Here is a 13861-nt window from a genome sequence, read left to right on the forward strand (position 1 = left end):
ATTTTCTATGCAATTATTTTTTTAAAAATTAAATACTATTTGAGAAAAATACGAAAATCAAATATTTTTGTTTGTAATATAAATTATTACTCTGTGTCAGTATTTAATAATAGACAAAAAATACCCAGAACTGAACCGGGTACCCGGTTAATTTAAGGAAAAATATCTGAGATTTGGGTATATACCCATATTGAGTACAAACCATACTAAAAACTGGAATCTGAGAAGTCACCAAGTTTCATTGAAGACTTCAGACCCTTATCGAAAGCTTCACAACCACAGGATTAAGTAACAACTTTCAATTGGTGGCAACTGTCCGGCTAATTTATATGAATAGTTTGAAATTTGCAGCATCTATCAAGTATAAACTTTTTGTTAAGAGTTTTAGTATTTTTTTCTCTTTTGAAACTTTTGGAAAATTCCCAATTTATACAAACAATTGGAGTTAGTTAGTTGTGCGACTTTCAATTATTTTGCAAGTTTTGCAAGGCTTTGGAATGACTTATTAATATCATAAACATGTTTGCTATTAATTGGTTTTCAATTTTTGTAGTACTTCAAAGAACGTTAACCAAAAATTGAACTAATCGATTCACCCGTTTTTTTGTCATTAACCATCGATTTTAATATGTGTCAGGAATACAGTGTCAAATGTGTGGATATGTAGGAATTTGTGAGCTTTGTTGTTTTTAAAACTATGTTACAAAATCGATGAAAACAAAAATACTCATCTGTGTTTAAGTTGATTATACGGTATTTAGGTTTATTAGCGTGAGTTATTATTTATTATGTACTTTTCATAATTGTTTATAATGCTTGAAAAATATTAGTTTGTCTGTTTTCTTTAGTCAATTTATGCCACAGTGCCCATAGTATATTTTCATAGGTCCTCTATTATGATTTCCTTATACTCATGCTCATATAAAATACATAAGTTTATATATGGGTGCGTAGAAGCCTCCATACATACATATATACATGTTTGTTAAGGCACAAACGCAAACAAATCCAGTAGTAGTAGTAGTAGTAGTAGGTCGGTATCGGACAAAAGCGGCGAAAGGGTCGCAAAGGACCTCATAGTTTTAACGAGCGTCGAATCCTGCGAATATCTGGTCCGGATCTGTCCGCGCATAATCCTTTGTAGCCTTTAGGGTATCGCAGGATGTAGCCCTGCAGATATATCATCCGGCGAGTGAGCGGTCCAGAAAGGAAGAGAATCTGAATGCGAAATCAGTCGGCCGCGGAGGCCCTCTACATTGTTTTCTGCGTCAACATGGAACGGCCGGGGCACTTGTCTTTCACTTTTTTCCGTCCCTTTTTTCCCCGATCTCGTTTTTCGTAACGTTTTCCCGTGCTTGTTTTTTTTTTCGTTTTGAATGTGTATGTGTTTTTTCGCTCTCGTTTTTATTTTTTCGTCCAGTCCGTGCCTTTAATTTTATTGTTTCTGAGCGCTGCCTTCTGCCCAATGTCTGCCGGCTTTCGGGCCGTATTTTGTATGTGTGTCGTATACACACTACCATGGACTGTATATTAAACCACCAAAACGCTTACTTTAATTCGGAATACGAGTATAAAACGCAAATATACGGCGCCGTTTGCAAAATTTGACAGTCGGGCTTGTATAATGCACAATGTCGAAATTAAACAAACAACGAACGTTCGTTTATCCGATGAATGAATGTATCGATGGACAGTGAAAGGAATGAATATTAATACTAACAAAATTTGCTACTTTGTATAATATTATATGTATCCTTGTTAATAATTCAGGGTATATAAGTTTTATGGCAATACACACTTCACAATAAAAAATATGTATATTTACAAAACAATAAATTAATTAAAGCGTCAATCAACTGTGAGTACCTAAATGAAAACAAATCAATATAATTCGACAATAGCTGTGCTTATTGGTTAAGGTCTTCTATGTAGTATCTTAAACAATACTCGAGAACGCAAGCACTGGTTATTAAAATGTACACAATAACAAAGCTCTTCCATAAAAAACTTATAAATTGTAAACGCAAATAACAATCTTGCAGATTTTTTAGTACTGTTACATATACATATTTTCAACAATGCCACTTCACTAAATCTAAAAACATATTACACACATAGATTAGATACCACATGGATACGATAATACAATCAAGTCATGAATAAAACATGGTTTCTGTGTATCCAGCATCGAAAAGTTTAATTTCTCGTCCAGCAGCTTTCGCTCTCTAAGCTTCGCATATGTCTCGCCGTGAAAAATTCGCAGACTGTGGACCTCGCAGGAGGAGGAGGAGGAGGAGGAATTTATTGCGTCGCAAGATCGCCGACAGATAGCATTGTGTATACTTTCGGGCAACGTCTCATCCCTAATTGACGTCCTTTCCTAGATTGCGAGACGAGACGGGATTTTATCTCAGATTTCCCGACGCCACTCATTTTATATATTCGCGCCCGTTCGTTTTACATATTCGGACAAATGGGGGCCCGATGAACTGACGACTTGTTGTTTTATTTTTTAATGTTTTTGGTGATTCGCCTTCGGAAGCAATCGCAGCCTCTCGGCGTTGACAAGAGGCGTCTCTTCTCGTCTCGTCATCGGCGGTCGCGAACCGTCGGCGCGCGTGCCTCGCTTTGTATTCGCCGTGATGTGTCCTCTTCTCGGGGCCGTACCCATTACCATAATGCGGCTTGTTGCATTTTAAAATCACGACAAATTCTCCCTTTGTCAGCAATTTACTCGGCGGTCGCGGGTAATGTGTTATTTAAATGCGGCGCACACGAACCCAATTCGGAATGCGCGTACCCACTATGTAAAATGATCCCGTTGATTTGTTGGTTCGGTTCGAAATAACCTAACATAAAAGGTTTGCCGTCGCTGATTCATTGACTAATTTTAAAATAAGAAGAATTCGCGAATTGCTTCCAATCATCAAACAGTAACGTATCATATTTTACTATTATACAATCATCTTTAATAATAGAATGTTTAAAATCGAGTACATGTAATATTGTTGTATTTTTTAAATACTATTTGTTCTTTATGCAGCTACTATAGTTTTCACTTATGCATTGATTTACTCAAGTGCAATTATAATAAATGGATATCGATCCATCCAAAGCAATACACGGCCATAACTCCCGCTTACCGCGGTTCATTTGGGTCCGCGGACAAATGGCGGACGCAGTGTTATGGCACTAATTTCATTTACGGCATTACGGCCGTACCATTTGACACGACAGTACCACTAATGGTACAGTGAACTGCACTCGCGTCGTATCGACGCACATTAGCGGCGACGCGTCACTCGTTCACAAGAAAATATGGACGAATCGCAATTTCATTAGCGGTCTCGGTCCGAAATCGCCGCGTCCCACTAATTGAAACGTTGCTCCGAAACGCGAAATGACATACATTTTAGGAAAATGATGCCTATTTTGCAGATCGTGAAATAAATATAAACATACAAATCTGCCCCAAAAATACTGCACTTCGCTACGACATCGCGCAGATAAATAAGTTTTGTTGTCAATTAGCGCCGTCGACGGATGTGTTGTACTGTACGCGACGACAGCTCCCAGATTTTAATTAAGTTTTCAGCGTATTCAACGGTGGTGGTAGTAGTAGTAGTAGTCAATAACCGAAACATTTCCGACAAGACGCGAGAGGTAGCATCTATACTGGTTGGTGACTGGCACGTCATGTTAAAACGCCGCAATTGCAGTCTGTTTGACGCGCGATGACATCGCTCTCATTATGTGCGCGCTCACGGGTGCGGACGTATTATAGATGGCTCCTGTCATCTGGTGTCGTGTAGTGTCGAATTCGCGTGCTATTTGACACCGATCAAACGCGCCGGTAGCTAAGTCGAAACTGACCGACAGGCGGACAAAGAAGCCGCCGATTTGAGGTTAGGCAAACGGTTCGATTGTTTCTTGGACATTGCACTCCTTAAGCCACGAAAAAATGTCACTCAATCTCTTCTAAAAACATTGTTGCGAAAAGATCCCAATCTGGCGTTTTCTTTATCCTTTGGTTAAGATTTTGTGCGAAAATAACGTAGAAACGATTTTAAGTTAAAATATTCTTTAGCGAAGTTGTATTATGTATACAGATACTTTGATATAGTGATTGCATTTACAACTGATTTTAAGTATGGAGATATACAATTCAATCGTGCACTAAATCCCAAATGAAGCTTAGTCATTCATTTGTGTATGCTTAAGAAAAGCATGAAAGTTCGTGACTCTCAATCGAATATTAGATTATTTTAATTATTCCCCAGACTTTTAACTATATGAATAATTTAATATTTGCTTATATACTTTTTATACTTATTTATAAAAAAAACTTAGGATGAAATAATTTGTGTACTTGAGCCGTACAGGTGACTAGAGCCGCTCCATAATCTAAACTCCTTTATGTACCCTTTATTTTGTTTCAAAATGCGAGATAATAAGATCATATTTCTTAACAAAAAATGCTTTTACGCCTTTTAGAAACATTTGGGAACAGAATTTTTATCGGTGGTGTCTACTATGACTGAAATAATTCGATTGCGGTCAATTTATTTCGTATTTTCCTCTAAGAAACGCCGATCTTTATGTATATCAATTTCGTCCAAATATCAGCGTTTCCCAACCTTTTTTGGCTCGCGTACCACTTGGTATTACATCACGCTTAATTGTACCACTTCATAAAAATGATTGTATTTCAAGAAATTTGTTATTCTATTTGCATTATAAATTTTATAGGGTGACTATATATTCCAGAAATCAATTTATTTAAGTTAAAAAAATACCAAAGTTTTTATTTTTTCTGATGAAAATTTGACATTTGAACTTTACATATCACAATGTTTTTTTTTTTAAATAAAAGGTGCCAAAGCTCATTTCTTGTCTAAATTCGAAACCAGGATATTTAAAGAAGTATTTTTTTGACAACTAATTTTTATTAAAATAAAATTACATGGAATTAAATTAAATTACTTGTATAAAAAAATGAAATGCGCCGCAGGCAATTTTTTCCAAAAATTACCGATATTAATAGAATAAATATGTATATAAAATTAATTAAACACGGTAAACGTAAAAATTCTTCTGATAAAAACGAGACAATTTAATTTTTTTAATTTTACAGCAGCGCCGCAGTCAAAATTTTTGTTTTAAATATAATAATATTAATGAAATTGTATTTAAAAATATTTTTATTGCCGAAATTTTATATTTATTATCGAAAATAATAGTTCTGAAAGTGTTGCTTAAGATTATAATTCATTGTTATCAAGTTATAAGTTTAATTTTTAAACAAATTTTACGAAAATATAAGCACAATAATATTAGAAAAATAAATTTAATGAGATCCTTGTGCTTGTTTCGAACAACATAATTTTTTGAAATTTGGTTCAAAAGATGTGAGATATACCCTTAAATCTACACCTGCGTCCAATTTGTTTCGATACTTATTTTAAAAAAAAACATATAAAGAAAAAGCTCTTTCTACTAATTCTGTACTAGTGAACGGTAATAAGAATTTGAGTGCTTTTTCAGGAAGCTCATCATATCGATGTATAACCAAAAATTAATTAGATTGTTTCGTTCGAATTTTACTTGTATAGTTTTGTCACTTGATAAGTAAATTTTATTTATCTTTTATTGATAACGATGAAGCTGTTTATAAATTTTATGCAAAGAAGGAGTTTAAAATTCATTTATTATCTTTGTTTTCGGGTTTTAGAAAATATTCCATGAAAGACGATTTTAATCCTGTTAAATGAACTATTATGTTTTCGTAAATCTTGAGACAAGCTAACCTTATTTTCAACCAAAAAAGTATGTAGAGTTTCGAATACTTTTGATTGTTCGAATACCGGTTGATTATTTTCGATACACTGTTTCCAAAAATCTAATTTCTTAATCATACTTTCAATTTTATCATTAACATTAAAGATCATCGAGCTTTTATGAAAAATTACATTTAGGAAAAATACAATAGTTTAAATGATATTTTTATGACTGATTTTTTTTTACTTTTCATGTCCGTCATTACTGATTATTTTTCGCGTACCACTGGTGGTACGCGTACCTCAGGTTGGGAACCGCTGGTATATACAATAAAATTATGACATAAAATATGTAATAATAAATTAGATCTCTTCCTTTTGCCTACCTCACCGATCACATAGCATTGTTGCGGGCAAAACCCCAAACTTGCTATTTCTTTCTAAATTATGAATAATGATGAAATGGATAGCTCTCGAACTGACTGTGCTAACGCAAATTTAATGCATGTATTATTTTAATCATTCAAGTAGCTCGTCATATAATTTATATATTCAATTTTTTTTTTTAAATTTATAGACCATTAATTCATAGACAACACAAATCTAAACAGCCTTAATCTTTAATGTATTCTTAAATATTTCACGGTTAAATATAAAGATGAAAAGTTGCCATACACACCGTATACAAATTGAATGATTCCAATAGACTTTATTTTGAGAAAAACATACTAATTGAGCGCTACTTAGTACTTAAAAATATTCATAAATTTATAAAAGTACTGACAATCTGAAGATTTACAATCATTGTTTATAAGTTTATTTTGTTTTAAAACCTTATCTAGCTTTTTTGCCTATTGATCTATACCAAAACAATAGCATAACTGTTAAGCATATTTAAAACCGAAAATAAGATACTTTAGTCTGAAACTAAACTCTAATGAATAAAAATGAAAGTGTTAAAAATACATGCTTACATCTATCTGAAATCATTTTATTTTTGCACAAAAATATTGTTTTACAGTGTAACATTTAAATGTAACTGTAATGGAGTTTTAATGTAGATATAATTTCCTACTATTAAAACGTAACGCTACAATGTTTAAAACAATCGTTTCGTTATTGTTGTACAATACAGTACACACCATCAGATACACGCCGGGGCCATAAAGCGTCGAGAATGGATAATGAACCATCAACGAAATCGCCCACTTGTTGTTGCGGAGCGGCCATATTGGGCCAGAAAAGAGGTACGCGGGACCCGTAAAGTTTATATTCACTTTTTGAGTGTATCCCAATCGGTCGTTTGCGCTCAACCCGACCAAGTTGTCAGCCCTTTACCCGTCCTTAAACTACGTGTCATATCGATACCCACCGAACCGTGAACGTTGACGGCGCGACCCCTTAACATTTTTTTAATCGAAACCGTTTCGCTTTTTATCGCAAATCACGAACGGGATCACTTTGTTACGTTCTAAGATTTGATCCGTGTAACAGATAGCCTGGGGTGGTCCTCGCGCAGCCATTATATTACCATACAGAGTCGCTGCGGTCGTGGAGCCCTATTTCTGGGCTACGTAGCCAGACGTAGCTGTAGGGCTCCTGTGGGCCCACTGCGGACGATGGGGTTACGACTCTCTCGGGCTAAATAAACGTCCCCTGTCTCGCAATTCTCTTGTCTAACCCTTAACTCGTATACTTTACGCGGGACCTTCTGCACGCATCGCGGAAAAATCGACCATTCTCTTCCTGGATGCATCGCCTCTTTAATTAAACTCCTAAACAATTCAAAGAAGCAGAACATTGCCTATGTAGAGCTGTTAAAGATATTTAAAAATATTTACAAATGTGACTGCATTAGTTTCATCATACAGTAAATAAAGAAGGCAGAGATGCTTTAGTTTATTTCATTTGTGTACATTAGAAACGTTAATGATTGTTAGTGCTGCTGTTTCTCTCATACTTTATCAATCGATCTATCGTTTAGCGATTGAATGAAAATCTAGCAAAGCAACACTTTGTGGTTGTAAATCTGCGATACATACAAAATATAGGTGAAAAATTTAAGATTGTCGACGTGGTACGATTGCACTCGCCGCTTTCTTCTCGCCCTCGCCATCCAGTAGTGCCAAGATTTATATCGACACTGGAAATACCATTATTCCAATAACAATAACTTCACGGGTCGCACCGGTACACCGGGATAGGTAAAACTCTTTCCTATTCCCCATGGGCTGGCGCATATAAAATTGCCAATATGCAGGAAAAAGATGTAAAGCAGGGACGCTCAATCGTCGACGCCGAAGCGGATATCGCAACTGACAAGAGGGGAAATTGGAAATATACGTATGTGTTTTTTTATTTTGGCAAAATCGATTTTTTTTTATGAAATCAACTGATACTTTAATTATTTATTTTATAATAAATAATAAAAAAAATGGAATCACAATACAATGAAAAATTAAATATAAAAAAATAATTAACGCTCGACTCTGACAGATAAATATACACTTAGCATAATCCGCACATTCTATTTTATTTATAGCATATCGAATGTAAAAATATTGCAAAATAAATATAAAAAAAACAGGACTCCCCGCAGTTATATTAAATTATTTATAACACTACGACATTTCGAATGACAAAAAAATATCATTCGACTAATTGATTATGAGAATATCATTAAAATCATATCGTGCAGTTATGTAGTATGATTTGGGTCAAGTTGCATTATCAAAACAGCATTCCATACACGTATATGAGCTTTTTAAGCAGTCGATTATATTTTTTTTCTCGTAGATATGGTTGAGGACGCCTGCTTTTTGCACGCGACACTCGCGAAATATCTTTTACGGCATGACGGCATTGCATAGTGATTTTTACGACTTTGGCGGCAGGTCGTAGGCAGTTGGAAATGCATTATCTGCGCATTTCAGGGTGTTCATCCCTCCTTCGATCGCGATCCCTCTTTTTTGAAGAATTTACTTTTATTACATCCTCTCTCGTAAACCGAATACGGTTTTATTTGACGGATTTGACAGGTCGTTTCGCGGCTCTTTTACTTGCGCGTCAATCCAACTTTGATAAAAAATATAACTGATAATGTGAAATTTTGGATCATGGCAAAAATTAAGTCTACTTGATTCATATGTAACAATAACATCTTAAAAGTATACAATTTTCTTCTTATCAGTATTTTATAAACATCGATTTATAAGTGACTTACTTTTGGAGCTTAAAGCTTAATCTTTTTTTTTAATTGAAACAATTTAATTAAAATAATTCGCCATTTAGAATAAAATCTATTTTATAATAAATTGGTATAAAGCATGTCTTTATTGAAATTTTAATTGTGTAAAATTTATATTTACAAACTTTAAAGTTGCACATTTTTTTATAAAAAATTGAATTCAAGTACTTAGCTTCAATATTACCATAATCAATTTGTAAATTATAAATATGTGTTATAATAACATTGTTTTTTTCATACATCAAAATTGAATAAACGAATTTTTAACGTGCTGTTTCTATAAAGAACAACAATATTCGAGCATTTGGAATATTAATACTTTTCAGATGGAATTAATGTATTATAAATATATTTTTAATGGTAATATAATAATATAGGTCAGTCAATATTACTTAAGCTCGAATCGCATATAATACCTAGTGTTTTTTATTTTTTTATATTATATAGGAGATCAGAATTAGTGTTTATTATATATTTATAATTTCAATCGATCATCGCATATTAAATTTTTATTGATTTCCTAATCTCATGATTCAATATCGTTATGAATTGAGCTGTAATAATCGACTGCAATCAATAAAATAGATCCAGTCAGGTGTCTCACTTCTTATTTAGTAGTTATTGATTGTGTTTAACCCGTTGTAATGCATTTTACAATAAATAAAATATGTACTATACAGTAAATATCAACGCATATGATATTAGTAATATAATATTTGTTACATACAAAAATAATATTTAGATCATTTTGTGTCTTATTAGTAAAAAAAATAAAACTGATACCTCAATTAATTATTTTCTAGTATAATCTAAAAATGTAATGCTAACATCTTCATTAATATTTAGTGGTGAGTTATTAATTTTATTTATTATAGTATAATTTCCATTGGCTATTTCTGTTCTCTAAACATTGTTAAGTTTAAAATTATATTATAAAAGATAAATTGAGGTAAAAACATTTGTGTTATAAATGAAGTTGCTTGAATGCTGTTTTGTGTACGAAACAACTTAACTGCCAGATTGAGTTGCATTCGACGTTACTCGATTGTTCAACTTTTAACTTATTTTTCAATAGCTGCTATCTTGGGTATTGAGTCTGTTTTCATTACCAAAAGGATATGAGGGGGTCCGCGTATTATTCGTTCCAAGGACCTCCCAAATCGCCGATGCGACCAACGTTCGCTTTAATGCCCCCGCGTTTTGCTTCTGAAATGTAACCTAAAAAATGTGAACGAAACAATCGATCCAAAAACATCATAAATATAAGGGGACAATCATATGCGTTCTTTCTCGTTTTTGGACCCTCCGCCTTAATCAAGTATGATTTATGTCGTATTGCGTTCAAGGCACCTGCATTATTTTATTCGGTCGAAAAATATTTTTCAGACCGCTTTTATGTAGTATATAAATAAATATGTGGAAAAAAGTATATATATTTTTAAATGTAACAAGAATGAAAAATGCGCTACGTTAACTTTTGCCGAATGATGGTTAAAAAAGCTGCGTATTCCATATATGAAGTCGTTTTGTTGTATAATGTGCGCTCGAACGATGATGACTTTGACGTTCGATTTTATAGCATTGAAACGGACTTAAATTGTACAAATTAGTTCGATTTTTATAATGAAAGGCAATAAAGTATATAATGTTGTTTTTTGTGCACCTCTGTGCTTTTCAACTTACTGAATTACATATTGTATTTTTATATATTTTTTATTTGTATCAAGTCGGACTTATGTATAAGTATATACAGGATCTGAAAATGCTATGATATCATTGAATTAATTTAATTAAATGACATCATCACCAGTCAATCTAGATTCTTGATCTTACTTATGTTTAATAAGTCGTCTCGACTCGCATAATTTTATGCGTTTTCGTGTCGTGCGCATTATCGAGAACGAGATTATTATATATTGAATTTATTCAGCAGTGTCGCCGTTAAATTGCGAATAGATAAAAGCGATTCGATTGCCACTACGACTTCACACCTTCGCTGGCCGTCGTCCACTTAAGCCATCCTCAGGCTTTAGCTCGTGGTCGGCGAGTATATGAAGGTGGTAAATTATGCAGATTGGCAATCGGAGGACACTTTCCTAGTAACTCAGCATGAGGTACCTCCCCACGGGAGGTTACCTTCGAGAGTGTGGGACTCCCTCGACGAGGACACCGTATCAAATTTCACTCCGTGACGGTCACAAAGCAATAAACATCGCGATTTGTTACGTCGACCACCGCACAAGACGAATAAACTCGCATGTACATATTATACGCGTTAAAATTGTGGATAACGGATAAAATGACACGATTAATATCGGCGAATCAGGAAATTGCGGTGTAACATTGTAGACGTGGTGTCGCAATAAAACGCCTAGGAATTCTATCGGTTATTGTGTATTAACTTAATTTATTAGATTCCGTCGTCGCTTAATCCTCTAGATAACAATCGTGTGCGAATTGTGTGTTAATAGGAATTTTAATCGACATTTAAATTGTAGTAGGGGAACCATTTTAAATATTTCAAACAGGTTTTTACTACAATTTTATATTTACAATAACGCATTAGCTTATTTCCTAGCATTACAGATATTTTAAGAAACACTAGTTCATTATACACATGTACGTTTACAAAACATCATAAATCACGAGTGTTTGTTTTGCTGACTTATACCGAGAAATAGGAAATTAATCAATCAGGCTACTTTTAAATGCGCCACTTACTATTTTCATAAAATATTTATTGAAGTTTTCCGATACGATTTTTCGCTACAAAAACATTGTACATGTTGTTATATAATTATTGTTTTAACTATTTGCTTGTCTCAAAGATAAAATTAGTCTTATTAATAATTTGTATCAAATCTTTAATTGCTACATGACGGACGTTAATGTGTGCTAACTGTGCAAACACAATCAACAACTTTGTAAATAAGTAGTGAGACAACAGACTGAAACCACTTTGTAAATAAGTGACATCCATTTTATTTATTAAATCTATTAGTACAGCTTCCTATGCATGACCTAGCTCAATTCATTTTTAATATGTATCACATCCGTGAGATTGGAAAAACATAGGAAAACCGATCATAAATCAAAAATATTTATCAATTCTTATTTTCCGAACACGATAGAAATTTAAAAACATTAAAATATTTAAAAGAAAATTTCTTACAAAATAAAAAAAAACACAAGAGGTTAGTTAAAAGCACGTTTTAAAATCAAAAATCATAAAAATGTTCCAAAGTAGTCTTAGTATATGTTTGTATTATATATAAAAATCACAAAAGAAAGTAAGGGCGTTTTATGCTTGTGATTTTATTGGAATTAATTACATACGAGGCGTCCATTAAAAAACAATTTTTAATACATATTATTTTTTCAAAGGCTCGAAAAATAGCTTATTTAAAATATTAATCATTCCATAAATTTTCATAAAAAATAATAAGAATAGGAAAATCAAGGAAAACTTAATTGTCATGATGAATCAAAATTAAAAATACTTTTTAATCACTAATTATATAGTGCTCGATTTTTTAATCTTAAAATTATATAATAATCGATTTCCCAGACAAAAATTGAAAAACATTTCGAACCCAGGTTTTTATACATATGATTTATATTTTTTTGCTACAATAATCTGACTTAAATTAAAAGTCTTTGAATTTTGTAGTTTTTTTCACCATTTTTTTTGTATTTTCTAGTTTTAAAATCAATAAATGTAACATAGAGCCTAAATCATAGGCTTTAAATCAATGCACTATATATAATACAATGCATCATTACATACAAAAAATCTAATTAAAATATTTTTAACACATTCAATACCGTATGCATATTTTTTTGCGTTTCGTTATTTCAAATTCATACAAGAAAAACATGCTAGCATTATTAACTATTATGATATATTATAAAATATACATTATACTATTTTGCTACAATAATAAAATCAAAGTTAAATTAAAAGTTTTACACTTTAAAAATCTACATTTTTTTATTATTTTTTTTGTATTTTCTAGTTTTAAAATCAATAAATGTATCATAGAGCCTAAAACATAAGCTTTTAATCAATGCAATATATACAATGCATCAAAATGTATATAATAAAATTTAATAAAAATATTTTTAACACTTTGAATACCGTATGCATAATTGTTTGTGTTTCGTCATTTCAAATTCAAATTCTGTGATATATTTATTTAGTCCTTTATTTGTATTAACTAAAATATCGACATAATTTTCTCGATCCTCTTAGTGTTTCTATGTAATAGATTTCGTGTCTCTTTTTTATTACTCACATAGCCACGTCCCACAATCATCTGTCGGCTTTTCTATGCACAATCATCAGCCCCTTACTTATCTTAAAGTTTCGCCACCAATATTTATAATAAAACATTGTTTTTAAAACACAAGTTTATTTCTTATTTTATAGATATGCAATTCACAGGTAAACGTTTACTGATACAACAAATCATTAAACAATTGCATACCAAATATGACTTTAAACGTTCAGTAATGAAATAGTTATGATTTATTTTAAAAATCGCATTATTCAATGTATTGAAAACTTGTTAAAAGCAAAATCAAAACAGATTTTAAACCAACATGTAATTGTATTGTTGTAAAGACATGGCAATTATATTGTTGTAAAGATATTCACGATTTTGTCTGATTATTTGTGTTATATACTGAGCGAAATTAAATTAAAAATGGACCGCTCTATTTTTACATTCAACATACAATTAACCATTAATTAACCTTTTGCTTGCCGAATTCTGATAAATTTATATACACAGATTTGATGTCATTATTGAAGAAAGAATTTTTCTAAGAATGTTAT

At 32.2% G+C, this 13861-nt stretch overlaps 1 protein-coding gene across 4 annotated transcripts in view; it reads left to right on the forward strand.

The window, feature by feature from the left end:
- The window catches only part of hth (Meis homeobox homothorax), a 533594-nt gene that overhangs the window by 384703 nt on the left and 135030 nt on the right, over window positions 1-13861 (forward strand). The gene's annotated exons all lie outside the window — the stretch shown is intronic.

The sequence above is a fragment of the Plectrocnemia conspersa genome, unplaced genomic scaffold (assembly GCF_051122295.1).
Source record: "Plectrocnemia conspersa isolate PC_06_02 unplaced genomic scaffold, ASM5112229v1 ptg000008l, whole genome shotgun sequence".
Lineage (NCBI taxonomy): Eukaryota > Metazoa > Arthropoda > Insecta > Trichoptera > Polycentropodidae > Plectrocnemia > Plectrocnemia conspersa.